The sequence below is a fragment of the Monodon monoceros genome, unplaced genomic scaffold (genome assembly GCF_005190385.1).
Source record: "Monodon monoceros isolate NGI ecotype Baffin Bay Population unplaced genomic scaffold, NGI_Narwhal_1 Super_Scaffold_8, whole genome shotgun sequence".
In the NCBI taxonomy this organism is placed as follows: Eukaryota; Metazoa; Chordata; class Mammalia; order Artiodactyla; family Monodontidae; genus Monodon; species Monodon monoceros.
The window spans coordinates 57,273,203-57,291,832 of record NW_021703785.1 but is presented as its reverse complement, the minus strand read 5'-3'; the positions used below and the strand labels follow the sequence as shown (position 1 = coordinate 57,291,832).

At 38.4% G+C, this 18,630-nt stretch overlaps 1 protein-coding gene and 1 pseudogene across 3 annotated transcripts in view; one reads left to right on the top strand and one right to left on the bottom strand.

The window, feature by feature from the left end:
• CAB39L (calcium binding protein 39 like) overlaps window positions 1-18,630 on the top strand; it is a 98,408-nt gene that overhangs the window by 18,096 nt on the left and 61,682 nt on the right. Inside the window, exon 1 of one of the 3 annotated variants that reach the window (XM_029210539.1) lies at window positions 18,078-18,473. The exons of the other annotated variants lie outside the window; for them this stretch is intronic. The gene's annotated coding sequence lies outside the window, so the exon portion shown is untranslated. Of the gene's footprint in view, window positions 1-18,077; window positions 18,474-18,630 lie in introns of those variants that run through there. 3 annotated transcript variants of the gene reach the window in all.
• LOC114888083 lies at window positions 1,319-2,175 on the bottom strand (annotated as a pseudogene).

The window sequence follows — 18,630 nt, the reverse complement described above, 5'->3', positions numbered from 1 at the left end:
TAAATAACATTACGATAACATCATTGACTATCTGGCCATATCTCTGATTATTTTCTCAGGATAGCTTTCTGTTAGTAGAAATAGTCTGTTAAAAAGCATGAATATTCTGATAAATTGTTTTCTAGATATATTCTTAGTGATTTTATTCTACACAGCAGCATATGAGATTTTGTCTCACCACATTCTTGCCAATGATAGTTTATATTTTAAAAAATCTTTCTTCTATTTCTTAGGAAGACTGGTTCTGTTTCTTATAACAGTTATGCTTCTTTTACTAAGGTGAAAACTTTTCATCTGTATTTTTGATTTTGTATTGAGATGGAGAAATTGTCGGTCTTTTAGTAGTTGGCACAAGAATTTTTGTTTTTGCAGAAAATGCTGAATTTGTTTGGAAGAAATGCCTTGATAATTCATTTGTGATGAATACTGAGTCTACAAGGGTCTTGTTCAAGTGTGAGAAGATGATTGTTAAATTGCTTTTTTTTTTTTTTTTTTTTGCGGTACGCGGGCCTCTCACTGCTGTGGCCTCTCCCGTTGCGGAGCACAGGCTCCAGATGCACAGGCTCAGCGGCCATGGCTCACGGGCCCAGCCGCTCCGCGGCATGTGGGATCCTCCCGGACCAGGGCACGAACCCGTGTCCCCTGCATCTGCAGGCAGACTCTCAACCACTGCGCCACCAGGGAAGCCCTAAAAGATATATTTTTAAAGAATTAATATAGCAAGAAAAGTACACTAGTTCGTATTTTATTTGTAAAACGAGATACCATTCTGTGTTTGCATTTATTAAAGGTATTTTTCTGTGGTCAGTAGTTATCAATAGATTATAATCATTTCTCCTATTCTAGATCATGTTTTATAAGTCTTCAGAGTTATGGTAAAATGTGTTTTATAAAGATAATGAAATCCAACTGTAGTTACTGAACTAATTCCATAGAGATTTTTCCATTCAGTGGATATGTTTTATTATAATTCTATGTGTTGTTTGCTGTCAATGTCTTTGTTTGAGTCTGAAAATTAAATATCTTGTCAAAAAGTACTTTCCATTAGCAACAATCTTCAAAATGTAGAAAGAGATCATTTGAGACTAGTTTCCCGTGACATTTTATTTTATTATTATTTTTTTGTGAATGAAAACATATTATTTAAAGTCCTACAATGAGATGAAGGATGTTGGTTGAGTTTGACTTTCCTTTCATTAAAGACTTCAGAAAAGGCTATTCGCTATTTGAAATTCTAGCCCCCAAGATCTCATGTAATAGCAAGTGTGCTAGAATCCAGGTGAGATGCTGGCAGACAGAGCTCTCTCATGGCCATCTCCTAGGGTAGAGGAGATTCCTTACTGTAAGTCACTACTGATAAGTTGTTTGCGTGACTGCTGGGGGAGAGATTTACAGAGTTCTGTGAGAGTCTATTCTCATCTTGCTCGGTTTGGTCAGGAGCGGGAGGCCATGTGTTTTTGCTGATCGAGTCGAACCTGGAACCCCCAGGGTCTTTTAAGTTGTTTTCATCTGATTGTTGGTTCTTTTGGGGAGAGGCAAACGGGTTGAAGTTTCTTCTACCCTGTGATGTGGCTGTGTGTTGAGCTCCGTTTCAAAAGATGACAGCTGCTGTGTTACTCCTAAAAGTCCACCCACCTCCACACTGAGAATGACCCAGATGACATCTACATAGTAGAGTCCTGTAGCAGTGCACATCTGTCACTGTCCCTGATACATTCCTGCTCTGCTGGGGCTGCACATCTGGACGCTGACATCTGCAATCACTTGGGGCTCTAGCGATCTCACCATTACCATGTTCACATGTCCAAATTGGTCTTCCCTGACATATTTAAAACAAACCCCTGGAGGCCAGGCCTCTGCCCCAGAATTTTGGATCTGCCATGTTTTTATAAATTGAGTATCAGGAGGTATCAACTCCCCTTCTCCTATGGTGACATCTTCAACAAAGGACATAGAGGGCACACTGATGTTTGGGCTCTCAAAGTCGTAATAGGCGCCAGTTGCTGCTTGTAGGTTCCAGTTGGTCATGTCCTTGAAGAGGGCGCAGACGGCCGGGTTGAGCTGGAAGCCGAGCAACCGCTGAAACTCGGAGATGAGCACGTCCTTGTCGGTGGTGCCCAGGCAGCTGAACTTCTGCATCAGCTCGGGGTCCAGGTTCACGTCCATGCCCTCCATGGCTGGGGCCGGACACTCGCTTCCCCTCCTCCTCACAACTGAGCCGATGCAGGGCCGGGGCCCGGGAGGGGGCCCGTTGCTAGCTGGCGCTGCGACCCCGCTCCTCGGAGGTAGGCCCCAGGCCTCTCACCACCCATAGGGATAAACTCACTCAGCCGCTCACTCACTCTCGCACCCCACCCCACCCCCGCGCCCCCCTAGTGCCGCCGCCAACGCCTCGTCTCGCTTCTCCTTCCCAGGACATTTTAAACTGAATAATTTATAACTCAAGGTCTTCTGTCCCTTTATTCAACCTAATTCTCTCTTTGTCCTTTCTGTGTTCTTTTTAGATCCTGTTTTCCTTCTTGATTCTAGAGCACCAGCTTACAAATTGTACTTTTAAAGAGTTATAACAGAAATAATATGATTTTCCAACATAAAATTTTTTGTATAGCTCTGATTTCAATAATTTGTAGCAAAGTGAAAGTTTGTAAAAACTCAGAAAATTGGAAGATGACGTACTTTATAAAAAGAGAACGAACATGTGTCAGTTCTTGATAGGATGAGAGTTGTTCTTTCATTAAAAGCTATGTTGTGTTCTTAATTGATTCAAGGAAGAACTTTTCATACAAGTGTCAACTGTGGAAAAAAACAGAAAATAGATCCAGAAAAGAAGGGCAGGGAAATAAGAGAGTCATTACCATCTGTCTATGGTTACAGCACTAAGCCCATTTTTGTTGGTTATGATGATATTGTATTGATATATTGTATCTGAGGATTCCATGACTTCTTTCTTACCTCATTCTTTGTTATTCCTTGAATTGGGAAGTTGGAGGAATACCATAGCACGTATTTCACCTGGTTATTGTTTGTGGTGCTATTGTAAGTGGAATTGTAACTATTGAGCTTAGAATTTGATGTATGCAAGTTATAGCCTTTAGCTTTTCTTCTTACTACATTTATATGATTTTTTAAAATTATTATTTATTTATTTATTTTGGTACCCCTTCATTTCTTTTTTTTAAAAATTAACTTATTTATTTATTCATTTTTGTCTCTGTCGGGTCTTCATTGCTGTGCAGGCTTTCTCTAGTTGCAGCGAGTGGGAGCTACTCTTCATTTGCGGTGCACAGGCTTCTCATTGCGGTGGCTTCTCTTGTTGTGGTTGCGGAGCACGGGCTCTAGGTGCTCGGGCTTCAGTAGTTGTGGCTCACAGGCTCTAGAGCGCAGGCTCAGTAGTTGTGGTGCACGGGCTTAGTTGCTCAGCAGCATGTGGGATCTTCCCGACCAGGGATTGAACCCGTGTCCTCTGCATTGGCAGGCGGATTCTTTTTATTTCCTTTTTATTTATTTATTTATTTAATTTATTTTGGTTTTGGCTGTGTTGCGTCTTCGTTGCTGTGCTCAGGCTTTCTCTAGTTGCAGCGAGTGGGGGCTACTCTTCATTGTGGTGTGCAGGCTTCTCACTGCAGTGGCTTCTCTTGTTGCAGAACACGGGCTCTAGGTGCGCGGGCTTCAGTAGTTGTGGCTCTTGGGCTCTAGAGCACAGGTTCAGTGGCTGTGGCACATGGGCTTAGTTGTTCCGCGACATGTGGGATCTTCCCAACCAGGGATTGAACCCATGTCCCCTGCATTGGCAGGTGGATTCTTAACCACTGTGCCACCAGGGAAGTCCCTATATGATTTTTGATAACATCAATTTTCACTCTGCTCAAATGCACATTCTATTACTCCACTCTTATTCTCTTCAGATGATCTTGAGTTCTTCTTTTCTGAGAAAATGGAAGCAATCATGTGCTTTCTAACTTCATTTCTCTTTACCTGGACAGTTTATTTTACTCATACTTTCTCTTCCTTTTTCATTTTAGAAAGATATATATCATTCTTCTTGGGGGTTAAACTTTCCACTTATGTTCTTGATCCCATCTTCCGTTGTGAGCTTAAGACTCTTGCCTCACTAATTATCCTCTTATCTTGCATCTTTCTGATATCTGTTCTACCCAATCTACTGAGAGTTTAAAAAAAAAAGCAAGCAAGCAAGCAACAAAAATACCTTTCATTAGTCCTTCAAGCTCTCCTTCTGTTCCTTATCAAAACACTTGGAAACAGTAATATATGCTCATGCCTCCATTACCTCATCCCTAACCTCTTACAATCCTAATTTTGCCCCGGAATATTTGTTGTGTGTCAGGGACTACTACTCCAACCTCTCATCCAGTGTTCAAGGCAAGTCAGTTGAGCCATGCTACCTGGATGAGAATGAATATTACCAATTTCCCAGAAGGACTGGCTTGGAGTCCTCTGCCTGCTTTATGCTTTGCTGTAGTACCGTATGCTCTGGTGATCCCAGCCTGGCTTTGGCCTCTCTATCAGCCTATGTCTTTAGGATTTTAGGGGAATATGAATTCTAAAAGGTCCTTTTCCTTGTCCTAAGTGGTTCTCTGAATATCCCTATTTCCCCTGATACCTTTGGTTTGTAAGAATTGAAAGAGGGCCTTAGAAATTAGATTACAGGTTTAGGCAGGATGCTCATCACTGCTCTACAGTATTCCATATTGTGGCACACTTCATATTCTTGATGCTCTCCTTTTTGTTCATAGTGATAGTATACTTTTCTGGTTCTCCTGTCCTTCTCTAACTACTGTTTCTTTAGTCAGTTTTTTCTATCACAACTTATAGACGTTCCTTAAAGGTTTGTTCTTGGCTTTCTTTTTGGTTTCTCATATTGCACTGGCAGAATGAGTGACCCCCAATATATCTCTGGCTCTGTTTTCTCTCCAAGTTCTATTCTATGTGTTCAACTGCCTCTGTAGGCATCTATATCCAGAAGTCTTGCTGGCACCTCAAACTTGTTACATATCAAGCAACTGGTTATTTTGCAAAAATTTGTTTTTCCTTCATTGGTCCTTATTTATTTTGAAAATATTACCCATCTACTCTTTCACACAGGCATGGAAACTCATCATATTGTCTCTTCTCTCAATTACCATCTACATTTATTCAGTTGCCAAACCTATTGTCTCTGATACTCACGTAGACTACCTAGTTACTTTCATTGCCATCCTAGACTAGTGCAATTGCCTTTAATTTCATCTCCTCCTGTTTCTCTGCCTTCTTGATTCTTCTTATACACTGCCACATTCATATTCATGAAAGAGAGTTTGATTACATCATGGCTCCCTTTTGCCCACAAATTAACAGTTAAACTCATTAACCTAGTATTAAAGCTCTTCATAATCTGATCCCCACCTGTTTTTTTTCAGTTTTTTTTAGTGTCATTCACATAGCATTTGCTTCTGATAAGCTAAATTATTGCTTGTTATTTATATCTTGTACTTCCTAATACTGTGTTCTTATCTCCATGTGACCAAATCATACCCATCAGTCAAAACTGAATTCAATGCACCTTTTCTATGAAACCTTCTGTGATTCCTCAAGGTATGTTTTTTTTTGGCTCTTCTGAATTTTTTGGTATTTCATTAGTCTTTTCATTTGTAATTCATAACTTTTTGCCTTACACTCTAGTTATTTTTAGTACATGTCTTATATCCCCTAATAAAATATGAATTTCTTATTTTACTCTGTACCCCCAAAGAGCAGATTTCCCTCAGATGGTTGGACGAATGAATCCTATACATTGAAGTGATAAGCAAGTTGTAACAGAGCCTTGCCATTGTCAAGTGTTCAGGGCCATTGCATTCAGTTGTATGGCTTGTCCACTGCCCAAAGCCTCCTGGCCAGGGAAGTGAGTGGGGCCTGAAATCCAGCTCACATCCCCACTTCTGTCACATCAAACTATGTGCCAGGCTGGTGCAGGGCTGCATCTGCCTGTGAAAAGGGTACTTGTTCTTTGTATGAAGGTGCTATCTGCTGGTTAATCTATGCACCTGCTTGACTGCACCTGTCCCTTTTTCTGACTTTTACCAAAGTACCATATAAGCTAGTAGCAACCCTGAAAGTATGGACAGTATTAATTGAAGTTCATTATGAAAACTACTTTGTGTCACATAGAAAATACCCTCAAAATGTTTGTTAGAATGAAAGATGTGGATTAATCGAGTGTAAAATAAAGCATTGTTATAGAGCTTCTCCTTGATAATTTGCTATTAATCTCAAATTCACAAATATTCTGGAATCCCTGCACCGCTTCTGGAACCTCTGAGACTTCTTGTAATTTTCTTACTTAGATCAAATGGTTAAGGGTCCCGTTTCCCTTGCCCCCACCCCAACTCTGTCTTTTGCTTAGAGTAAATTAGACTAAACTCCAGGGTTTCTGTACTCCTATCCTATGCTTTTTAAAAATGCTGCATTCAGGGAATTCCCTGACGGTCCAGTGGTCAGGACTCTGTGATTTCACTGCCGAGGGCCCGGGTTCAGTCCCTGCTCAGGGAACTAAGATCCCACAGGCCTCGTGGTGTGGCCAAAAAAAAAAAAAAAGCTGCACTCAAAATTCTTTTAACGGAATTCTTTTGGTCTAGTTGGTATATAAGACAAATTTAAAAGTCCTTAAACACATAGTCAGTGACTTGTTGGTGTGTGGGTTATGAGTATCTATGGAGCACCTACTATAGCACTTTGCATCTACTAAGTGTTTCGTAAGTGAGGTTGACTACAAACTGCTTGTGACTCCTCCAGTGGATCTGCCCCATTCAGGAGTAGTGATAGAGCAACTGCAAGTTGGATGATGTACTTTTAATATATGCTAGAGGTTTTTTTGTTGTTGTTGTTTGTTTTTTATGAGTGGAGCAGTGTCTAACATTTAACAGTTAACTGAGTCAGGCATGTATGTATATTATTTCACTTGATGCTCACAACTAGTCCTGGAGTACATACTGTTATCTCCAATTTAAAGATATGTTACTTACGTACAATCTGTTTTCATTCAAATCTGGGTCTGCCTAATTTCAAAGATTTTATGGACTGTGAAACTAGGCACTTGATATGAGAAGAGTGTCTCATAATAGTTTATCACATAAAGGCCTTCAGAGACTATATATCTATATTTATTTATTACTAAATAGATATACGTAGAGATATATTTTATCTTGGCATTAGGGAAACAAGGCAGTCATTCCTTGGACTGGCATAGTAGATATTACTGCTGAGGGCCAAATATTGCAGCTGCCACTGCAGTGCAGTACCAGTAGGGGGCCAGAGTAATGCTAGAAAGTGAGAAAAAGATTGATGGTCTCAGCTTTGAGAGATTGCTCTGACATTTTGGAAATACAGCCAATGGGCAGGGGTGTCACCTAAATTTTGTAATTCAAGCTTCCTCCTTCCTAAAAAAAGCAGAAGGCGGAGATGGAAGCAGAGTTAGTATAAGAGAGAAAACAGACTAATGAAGAAGCTTTGTTATCTTGCTGAAGTTAAGAACTTTTAAAGATTTCCAAATTTGGCCAAGGATTAGCAATTAATGGACAATTGGAAATGTGTTTTCATTCTATCAATTAACCCCTATTTCAGTGCAACTTGGACACCTCTAAAGCATTTGTCCTCTGGCATTTCTTCTGTATTCTGCTTTTATGAAAGCAATTTGAGTATCTTTAAGCAAGTTCCAGGGCCACGATGTTAATTCTGTCTGAAATGGGAATTATGAGAAGAACTAGAGATATCTATGGTACATGGATAGCATGACAAACTCCTAAGATAATAAATAGATTCTTTGCTTTGGGTCTTCCTTTTTGGCATAAGACTATTGAAGAAAAGTCAAATGTTATTCCTGGGCTACCTGAAGTTGTAGCTGTGGTATTTTGTACCTATACTGTAATCTTTAGGAAGAGAGAAAAATAGAGAAACAAAAGCATAGATGAGAAGTGAGGAGAAAAAAACAGTGAATGGAAGCAACCTAAGTGTCCATCGACAGATGAATGGCTAAAGAAGATGTGGCACATATATACAATGGAATATTACTCAGCCATAAAAAGAAACAAAATTGAGTTATTTGTAGTGAGGTGGATGGACCTAGAGTCTGTCATACAGAGTGAAGTAAGTCAGAAAGAGAAAAACAAATACCGTATGCTAACACATATATATGGAATCTAAAAAAAAAAAAAAATGGTTCTCGTGAACCTAGGGGCAGGACAGGAATAAAGACCAGACATAGAGAATGGACTTGAGGACATGGGGAGGGGAAGGGTAAGCTGGGACGAAGTAAGAGTGTAACATTGACATATATACACTACCAGATGTAAAATAAATAGCTAGTGGAAAGCAGCTGCATGGCACAGGGAGATCAGCTTGGTGCTTTGCAGCTACCTAGAGGGGTGGGATAAGGAGGGTGGGAGGGAGACGAAAGAGGGAGAGGATATGGGGATATACATATGCATATAGCTGATTCACTTTGTTATACAGCAGAAACTAAAACAACACTGTAAAGCAATTATACTCCAATAAAGATGTTTAAAAAAGAAAAACAAAACAGCGAGAGTAAGAGGTAAATACCACTTAAAAAAAAAAAAATCTGTAGTTACCCAAATTAGCAAAATTACAACAATAGGTTCACAGTACTTGTTAGCATACTCAACATATACATATATTTTACAGTGGTAAAAGGGTCATTTCTGCTTTTAACACTTGTTTTGAAAACACAAATTTGTTCCAGTATGATTGATATATTAGGAAACATTTGAGCATAATGCAGATTTCTCATTTGCTTTTGTACAGTGTTACAAATGCAGAAAACCACCCAGCTGAACCAAGCCATGGAGAAATGCACAAAACATAAACCATGGAACAATGCACAAAACATAGACATGCACACACCTCAAGCATGTACCAGCTGTCTCTGTGTACCACATGTTATATGAGTCACATCCATCCATGTTTGGTGTTACAACTCTCCAGCTGATTTCAGATAATCCTATTTCCACTATTTTGAAATAATTCACAAGCTATAAGTCTCCTAACATCCACCGCCATAAGCAAAATGTCAGGTCTTTTTCAAGGAAAAGTACCATATTTATTGTGGTATTTATGTATTTTTTTAAACCACTTAACATGTGTAAAAGTGTGCTACTATTTTTATTAGGTCCCTACTTTAAGAGAAAAAATATGTCTCTGATGAAATTTTTGAGTATTGAGCTCCAACCCGGTTTTCCCCACAATTCCTGTGGTTCTTATTGCATGATATTGCATAGCATGGAGATTTTTAGGAACACTTACCTCATTTTGTAGCAAAACTGACTGTACATGTTAATTTTAGAACATTTGGAAAACACAAGAATGTATGAATGTAACCACTGGTGTTCCAACTAATGTTAACCTTTGGTATTGTTTCCATGTCCAAATAGAAGGAAATATTTATGTAAAAAATAGAGCAAAAATTGGGGGCTCATATTCTTTACTAAGTTTAGCATCTTAGAATTTTTAAACTTGATATTATGCAATTAACATATCCCCATTTCTTTAAATGTTCTTAAACAACTTGACCGTGTTATTCTGTATTAATGAATGAACCCTGCTCAATATTCAGTAGGCATGCTGAATGGCCTGCAACTATGCTAGTTGTTTGGACATCTGCTTTGGTTGGCCAATGCCCATGCCACATGGAACCCAATGATTATAATCAATCACATACTTTGGACTTTAGTTTTGGGTTTCTTTTGCTATAAGTAGTGTAATAAATATCCCTGTATATTCTTCCTTGCATACTTATTCTTAGAATAAATTTGTAGACATTGAATTACTAAATAAAAAGGAATATGAATATTTTAAGCCTTTTGCAACTTATTGTTAATATCCCTACAGGAAAAAGTTATGTTAATTTACACTCTGTGTTAAAGTACTAGAGTTCTTGTTTTATTTTACCCTCACCAACCTTAGAAGTATAATTAAAGCAAACACAAAAACAAACTTTATTATCTATTTAGGTAACTACAGTGTTATTGATCAGGAGAGAAGAATGTGGGGGAAATAGAGGCTGACCCCTTTCTATAGGGAGTTAAATATCGAAGTGGACCATGGGAAGTGGAGTGATGGATAGAAGTGATAAATAGGAATTTATTTAAGTAATAAATGAGTGTACTAGGCTAAGAGGTCTTTAAGAAAATGCACGCAAGGTAAGGGTAAAAGGAGGCTATAAAATTTCTGCCTTCTTGCAATAAAAAATGCTGAATGACCCAATGATATGAGTAAAATAGAAAAAAAAGGCGGGTGAGGGGGAGAAAGTCTATTTAAGACCTTCCAGACATCACTTCCAGTTGCCAGATTTTAAGCCACCCTCCTCATGATAATGATATTGTAAATAAGCAAAGTCACAGGTTAATGAAATGAATCATAATCATTCAAGTGGAGCAACATGTGATTTTGCAGAGCTCCACCTGGGTAGAATTTGAGTCAAAGGATTCTGAGTAAGAGATAATGAGCTCATATGGAAAAGGATAACTAAAAAGGCATATACAGAACCTGAGAGCCTAAGAACTTCCTAAGCATTATGCCCGTGTATTTGTCTCTCCAGTGTGATCACAGCCATGAGCTAAATTAGTTTGAGCAAAAGTAGGGAGGCACAAAGTGTGAGAAAGATATGATTAAAATCTAGGAGAAGCCTGAAAACCCAAGCATCTTTTTCTACTTCTGCCTTGTGGGGCAGTCAACCCCGGAATACAGAGCAATCTAATAGGATGCAGCCTGGGTGTAAGGGGAAGTTCTCCCATTTTATTGGAAGAAGAGACCAAGAAGGAAGCATTTTAACCTGGGGGCTTGAGTAATGGGCAGACCAAGGAAGCTGGTTAGAGACAAAAATCACAACAGATTCAACAGTTTTTGGCTTTGATGAGTAGAAGACAAAAGGCAAAGTGATTAAAAGCCAAATGATAATCCAAGACTGTTGTATTGTCAAAGAAATTCAAGCCTGAGAAATAAAGTTCTGTCATCCCTTGGCAACTCCCAGACCCCTAAATCTGGCCCCCAAACAAGTAGACTGGCTTCAGCAGGAAAGCTGTCAGTCATGAACCATCCACAATGACCCTCTCAAATGTGACGTTGGAGGACAATTGATAGGGAGGATTCTCCCAGGGATTAGAGAGATTAGAACAAGGGGCAACCAGTTTGGTAGCTAAGGAACTCATTCCCAGGCAGGGAAGCTTGCTCTTCCTGTCCAGCAAAATATCATACATATTATAGATTAATGTTTCCCCACTTACCCTTTTTCATGTGGGAGTATTTATTCCTGGTATCCTGTGTTCCTTTTGCCTTGTTTATTAGATGTCCTGGGTGGGTGGGGGAGTAAATTTATAATTGAGCCATAGAATGCTAGACCATAAGGAGCTACTTCAAATTTGATTAAAAAGCATAAAACCAACAGAGATCTTGGAGCTGGATGCAGTAAGTAAACACTTTTGAGCAAGGGTAAGTGCACTGTTCCTCACATTTGGAAAACTTCTCCCTGGAGAAATGGCCCAGATCTGGGAGAAAGTAAATACAAGGTGAGCCTGCACCATTGTGTTGAACAAGAAAGCAATGAAAGTTCAAGGATTATTGAAACTGTATCAGAAGGATGTAGGAGCTATCTTGAAAGGACTCCCGCTGGCCTAATTTGTGGAAGTTTGAGCAATTGTTTTAGATACCTCTTATATACCATTGCAGATCCTCTAGGACTCACTTGTCTCATTTCACCTCTATGCAAACCCTCATGCAGGCATAACCTAATAGCTTCATCTCCTGTCATTCTGCAAGCCCTTTGCTACGTGTCGCAGGGCTTCCATGTGGCCACTGCTCTGGGGTCCACTCAGTGCCCAGACCCACACATGTGCAACCGGGAAGAATAGAGGAGTTAAACTCAAGTGTAGGGGAGTTAGTTCCCTTTGGGGAAAGACTCTGATCAATCCAAGATGAGAACCAGTAGATAAATTCTTCCTCTTCCTTTCCCACCCTTGCCCCCCCGAACCCTAGGGGTGATCCTGAAATGCAGTTCATATAGCTTCTAAGAGTTTCAGTCTGATAGATTTAACAGGTGGCCAGCTTGATGATGCATCGTCATATTGGCTGACATATTCCTTCTTTGTTTTATTCCCATGTTTCCTCATTCCTGCTCATTGTGATTGGATTTCTTATTAAAATAATATTACATGAGGCTTTTGCTTCAGACCCTGCTTTTGGGGGGCAACCCAGGCTACGAGGACAGCACCAAAAAGAATAATGCCTGTAATTGATTGAAACATTGAATTTATAAAAATTTGTGAACCTACAGTGATATTCAAGAGAAGAGAAAGACTTCCCCCACCAAAAAAACGTATCTCTCATTTGCCACCATTGGAAGTGAATATTACTAGCTTCCTACTCTCAAAATTGGTAATTAAATAAAGAGAATTAAACAATTAGAAGTATAGTTGAGGAGAAGCTCTTCTCTACAAAACAGTGCCAGCCAATATACATAGAAAGAACAGAATTTTTAAAATTACCAGTTTGCAACCCTGGTGAAGTAATTGATTTAGGGAAGGATCACCAATGAATACTAAAATCATTGGAGGAAGCACTGAGAGAGAACTGCATATTTGCAGGTTGAAAAAAATATCAGTCTATACCCTACTAGCTAGTCAAAAAGGGAAATGTCTTTTCAATAAAGAAATGTGCTATTATTACCCTAACTCAGTCATCAAACATAGATCACTAATAGTGGGACAATGAGACTGTTGACTCTTGGTGTGATTCATTATGAACTTATCTTGTAAAAAATGTTTATGTTTTATTATGCTTTCAGAGCTAATTTCCTTTTTATAGGAAATACAGGGGATAGAAGAACAAGTTAAATGGCACCACAAAACACATTCTCAAAAGTTTCTATAACAGAATTGTCTTGGTTTTTTGAAAAGTCCAGAATCAGTTTTTAAAAAGGAAGAGGAGGGAGGGCTTAACAAATTAAAACATTATTCTTAAATAGATCTGGTCTGAAAAAACTATCTTACCCTGAGATCAAATAAATATCAGTATTTTCTCATAGCTTTTTTATGGTTTAATGTTTCATTCCTGATAGTGATATTTTTGTCTTTTTTTCTTTGTCAGTCTTGTAAGATGTTGAGCAATTTTATTGATCTTTTCAAATAATCAGGTTCTGTTTCATTGATTTTTTTCATTGTTTTTCTGTTTCTAACTTTATTGATTTCTGCTCTTTATTATTTGCTTGGTTCTGCTTGCTTTGGGCTTAACGCCTCTAGTTTCTTCAGGTGGAAGCTGAGGTCATTAGCTTGAGGCATGCTTTCTTTTCTAATATAAGTGCTTAATGTTAAACATATCTCTCTAAATACTTCTTTACCTGCATCCCACAGATTTTGTTGTTAGGTTTTCCTTTTCATTCAGTTAAAAATAATTTCTTTTCTTTTCTTTTCCTTTTCAATTTTTGGCCATGCTGCATGGATTGCAGGATCTTAGTTCCCTGACCAGGGATCGAACTTGGGTCTATGGCAATGAAAGTGCCCAGTCCTAACCACTGGACTGCCAGGGAATTCCCCAAAATAATTTCTAATTTCTGCTTTTATTTCTTCTTTGACCAATAGATTATTTAGTAGTGTGCTATTTAGTTTCCAAATGTTTGGGAATTTCTCATATCTTTTATTACTGATTTCTAGGTTAATGTGATCAGAGAACATATTTCCTATGTTTGTATGTTTGATATATATCAGATCAAATTAGTTTTAGTGCTGTTCAAGTCTTTTATATACTTACTGATTTTCTACTTTTTCTATGAATTATTGAAAGAAGAGTATTTATATCTTGGACTATAGTAGTAGATTTGTATTTTTCTTCTTTCATTTCTCTCAGTTTAATTTTCATTAAATTTAGAAAATTTTTGGTCATTATTTCTTCAAACATTGTTTTCTGTTTCCCCTTTTCTCTGCTCTCCTTTTAGGACTCAAACAATGCATACATTAGGCTGCTTGAAGTTTTCCCATAGTTAGGAATGCTCTGTTAAAATTTTTTTTGGGTCTTTTTTTTCCCTCAGTGTTTCTTTTTTTTTTTTTTTGCGGTACGCGGACCTCTCACTGTTGTGGCTTCTCGCGTCGCAGAGCACAGGCTCTGGACGCACAGGCCCAGCGGCCATGGCCCACGGGCCCAGCCGCTCCACGGCATGCGGGACCCTCCCGGACCAGGGCACGAACCCGTGTCCCCTGCATCGGCAGGCGGACTCCCAACCACTGTGCCACCAGGGAAGCCCTCAGTGTTTCATTTTGATAACTTCTGTTTTGTCTTCAAGTTTACTAATTATTTCTTCTGCAGTGTCTTATCTGTTCATCCTATTTGGTGTAATTTTTATCTTAGAAATTGTGGTTTTAATATTTAGAAATTTGATTTGTGTCTTTTTAATATATTCCAGGGCTCTCCTTAACAATACTTATGCTTTTTTATACTTTCTTAAACTTATGGAGTATATTTGTAATAGCTGTTTTAATGTCTTTTTGTACTAATGCTGTTACTTGTGTCATTTCTGAGCTATTTTCTATTGATAAGTTTTTCTCCTTATTATGCATGTGTTTTCCTGCTTTTGGCATGCCTGGTACTTTTTGACTGGATGCTAAACATGTGGATTCTATGTTGTAGTGTGCTAGATTTCTAAAAATTTTTAATTCTTCTCTAGGATACACTTAAGTTATTTGGAAACAATTTGATCCTTTCAAGCTCACTTGTAACCTCTATTGGGGGGGACCAGAACAACCTTTAGGACTAATTTGGTCCTGCTACTGAGGCAATATTTTTCTGAGTTCTCAACCCAATCTCCCATTTATTATGAGATTTCTTTATTCTGACTGTTGGGAACATGACCTATTTATTCTCAGCCTGTGTGTGTAGTGGGAATTCTTCAGCCTGCTTCTTTCCAGTGGTTCTTTCCTTGGCCTTGGAGAGTTTTCTCATGGATGTGCACTGATCAGTTCTCAGTGAAGATTTGAGGGAACTTTTTGCAGATCTCTGGGGCTCTCTTTGCAGCTCTCCCTCTCTGGTATTTTGCCCTGTGAATTTTAGCCACATTGGCCTTCTTGAATTATCAACTCTGTCTTTTGAACTCAGGGAGACTGCCATGCTCTGCTTGGGTTCCCCTTCCTGCTCTGCAAACTGGGACAATTGTGAAGCTTACCTTTGTTTGTTTCCTTTCTCTTAGGGATTACTGGGCTGAGCTGCCTGGTGTCCAGTGTCTGAAAACCATTGTTTTATTAGTTCTGTCCAGTTTTTTAATTATGTAAGATAGAAGAGTAAATCTAGTCCCTGTTACTCCATCATAGTCTGAAACAGAAGTCCCTATAATTGTACTTTTAATTCTCTGTCCAAATAATTTTTGAAAGAATGTTCTTTTTTAATTTTCATGTATTAATAGGGTATTTTTAAAGAACAGTTTGCTTATCTTCTGAAAAATTTAAAAATAACTTCTAGTTTTATTGTGTTGTATTTACAGAATGAAGTTTGCACTATTTCTCCTTTGAAAATTTACTGATGTCTTTGTGGCCTAATATAAGGTCACTTTTTGTGATTTCTTTGTATGCATTTTAAAAAATGGTATTTAGTAGGAATCAAATGTAAACATACATTCATATGCAGACAATCTGTTTAATTATGTATTAAATGCCTTGTCTTTATTTTGTGCCTTAGACTCCATCACAGATTGATATAAAGTCTAATTTTAAAGTGACTTTTGAAAAATCAGCCTTATAGTTATTCTAAGTTCTACCCTTACAAATTCTGAACTTCTTCAGTTATACCAGAACTCTTTGAGTATAATCTTAAGAAGATAGTAGGCTCTTAATACCCTTTAGGGTTTGGGGATAATTTCCATTTATTGTTTCTTTAAAAATAGGAAATAAGATTCCAGATTTACAGAACTACTAATTTGAAGTAACAAACAGCAGACTAATCTCTAAGCTTCTTTTATTTATTTATTTATTTATTTATTTATTTATTTATTTATTTTTGGCTGTGTTGGGTCTTCGTTGCTGCACACGGGCTTTCTCTACTTGCGGTGAGCAGGGGCTGCTCTTCATTGTGGTGCGCAGGCTTCTTGCTGTGGTGGCTTCTCTTGTTGCGGAGCATGGGCTCTAGGTGCATGGGCTTCAGTAGTTGCAGCATGCAGGCTCAGTAGTTGTGACTCACGGGCTCTAGAGCACAGGCTCAGTAGTTGTGGCGCACGGGCTTAGTTGCTCCGTGGCACGTGGGATCTTCCCGGACCAAGGATCGAACCCGTGTCCCCTGCATTGGCAGGTGGATTCTCAAGCACTGCACCACCAGGGAAGCCCTAGTCTTCTTGATGCCTAATTTTTAGGTGTTAAAATTTCCTTGTAACATATTTAAATTTCTAAACTGTACTTTAAATAAGCCAGATAAAGAAATATATTTTAAAATAAGTATATATAAGTTAAGAAATATATATTTAATATATATGATATATAGATTAAGTAATAAAGCCAAGATTTATTCACTTATTTTTCATAAGGATAAACAGCTAAGTACAAATAATTACCTTTCAATTAATTTAAGCTCATATTCTTAGAGATATTTTAGTTCTGCAGAGAGTAAGATTAAATAAAGTAATAATAGGTCTAACAACTATTTCTGTCAGCTCTATAATTGGGAGATCTGTTAGAAGAGCACAAGACTTTTGAGTGGAAACATAGTGGGAGACAGAGAACCTAAAAGTCTTTGGCACTAAAGAACTGGAACAGAGGACTTCCCTGGTGGCTCAGTGGTTAAGAATCCACCTGCTGATGCAGGGGACACGGGTTCGATCTTTGGTCCGGGAAGATCCCACGTGCCACGGAGCAACTAAGCCCGTGCACCACAACTACTGAGCCTGCGCTCTAGAGCCCATTGAGCCACAAATACTGAGCCCGCGTGCCTCAACTACTGAAGCCGCACGCCTAGAGCTGGTGCAGCAGGAGAAGCTACGGCAATGAGAAGCCCACGCACCGCAGCGAAGAGTAGCCCCTGCTCGCCACAACTAGAGAAAGCCCGCGCACAGCAACAAAGACCCAACACCAAAAATAAGTTAATTAATTAATTAATTAAAAAAAGAAAACCCCAAAGCAGGCTCTGACTAGCATCCTCACAGAGCTAGCATGTATTCCAAGCTTACCTTTTAACTCCAAAGAATCTAATAAAGGCCATCTAAGCCTGTCACTAGCCATCCCACTCAGCCTTCTACCTAATTCCTCATCCTCAAACCTTGCAGAAAGATCCATAATTTTAAGAAATTTTACTCTATAATTATACATGTATATTAATGAAAAAATGTTTTTTGAAACCTTTAGCTTTTAAAATTCTCATTGAAGAGGTATTACGTATCCTGACAAATAGTGCTTTTGTGTGATGGGGTGGGGAGGGAGGGGGAGACATTCTACACCAAATAGTTACATTTGGTTTGCACATAAATGGTGTAAGCTGCTCCATTTAATAGTTTTGGAGTTAATATTTCTCTATGTTCTTTATAATTTCCTTTTTATAACTAAATTGATTCTAAGTTTCAAAATATACCGTATTTTTTAATAAATTAAGTTTTCACAAAATTACACTGAAATTAAATTATGAATACTCATTCTAACACCTCCCTTGCTTTTTAAAATCTCAAGATTAAATTAATAATACTGTGTATTTACTTGCTACACTTTCTTATTATGATTGGGAATAGCATCTTCCCTGGGAATCTAACATATTAGCAAATGAATCTGTTATTATCACTATCAACATGCCTTTGTTATTTCAATTTTTAAACAAGATGGTCAGGCCAATTTGATTTGTTGACAAAACCATGCATGAACAAGTATAGGACTTAAAAGGAAAAAATGTGATGAGAAAAAAATTTTGTTTATACCTAGACTCTTTTTTTTTCCTTTGGCCAAGAATTAAATTTGCCTCAACTTAATTGCTTTACACACATTCTTGTGACATTGCATGATTGGGAAGGAGGAAGAAAAAGAGGGAGCTGTGACTGTGTGGTATGTATCTAAAAGAGTGCATTAGAGGAGGAGAGGAGAACGCATAAGCAAGCTGGTTTGACCAGAAACAGAACTGCCTGTGACAGATTAAGAGACAAGCAAGGCTTGGAATCTGAGAGCAAGCAAAGAGAGTGGAAATTTACAGCTGCCCTGTGTGAGTGTTCAGTGATCATTTTCTGCTAACTTTTTCCGGTGGTAACTTACTCTTCAAAGAGGGAGACAGAAAGTCAAGACAGGATTGTGGAAACTCTTCTCTCCACGCTTTGGTAATAGGAGGCACCCTCTATTAAATGGAAGATAAAGGCTACTTCATCTAAAGTGCTTTGAGCCCCAGAGAGAGCTGTCTTCAGCACCTCACCACGTGTCTACTTTTCGTTGCTTAGGCAAGCCTGGGCTTTTCTGTAACATTTGGTGAGTATCAACCAGGTTACTTATAATGGTTCACAGAGATGGAATTAATATGATAACCTTTAGTTTAGCTGAGGTTTTACAGTTATTGCTTATATTTTCATTTTAAACTGTGCTGTTACCTTGTTTCTTTGTGCATGATAAACTGCTGTTACTAGGA